General features: G+C 59.0%; 1 protein-coding gene across 1 annotated transcript in view; it reads right to left on the bottom strand.

The window, feature by feature from the left end:
• NECAB2 (N-terminal EF-hand calcium binding protein 2) overlaps positions 1 to 642 on the bottom strand; it is a 44,087-nt gene that overhangs the window by 40,164 nt on the left and 3,281 nt on the right. The window lies entirely within an intron of this gene.

Raw genomic sequence — 642 nt, 5'->3', positions numbered from 1 at the left:
ACACGCTCTCCACTCCCATCCATGGGAGGCAGCCACTCACCTTACACCCCCACCAGGACCCCTCAAGAGCCTGGTGTTCTCCAGGGAGGGTGGGTTAAATCTGAACAGAGGCGTCTGCAAGCGAACCTCGAGGCCTGGCGACGGAACCAGCCAGGGCACGGTGGGGTTAGTTTTTTTGGGGTGGTCAGTGGGTAGGAGCAGCCCGCAGGGAGCTCTGAAAGAGGGGTGGGGAGGGAAGGGGCAGCCCAGTCCCTCCAGCCGCAGTTGAAACCAGATAGCTCCTCCTGGTGTTTTTAGGACCTAGTAAGCTTTGCTGGAGAAGGAAATGGCAACCCACTCCAGTATTCTTGCCTGGAGAATCCCAGGGACGGCGGAGCCCGGTGGCTGCCGTCTATGGGGTTGCACAGAGTCAGACACGACTGAAGCGACTTAGCAGCAGCAAGCTTTGCTGGGGGCTTCCCTGGTGGCTCAGACGGTAAAGAATCTGCCTGCAATGTGGGATACCCGGGTTCGATCCTTGGGTCGGGAAGATCCCCTGGAGAAGGGAAAGGCTACCCACTCCAGTATTCTGGCCTGGAGAATTCCATGGACAGAGAAGCCTGGCAGGCTACAGTCCATGGGGTCGCAGAGTCGGACCTTCTG

Source organism: Bison bison, unplaced genomic scaffold (genome assembly GCF_000754665.1).
Source record: "Bison bison bison isolate TAMUID 2011002044 unplaced genomic scaffold, Bison_UMD1.0 scf7180017864295, whole genome shotgun sequence".
Classification (NCBI taxonomy): Eukaryota; Metazoa; Chordata; class Mammalia; order Artiodactyla; family Bovidae; genus Bison; species Bison bison.
Note: the sequence above shows the minus strand (reverse complement) of the source record. Positions and strands in the feature narration are given on the sequence as shown.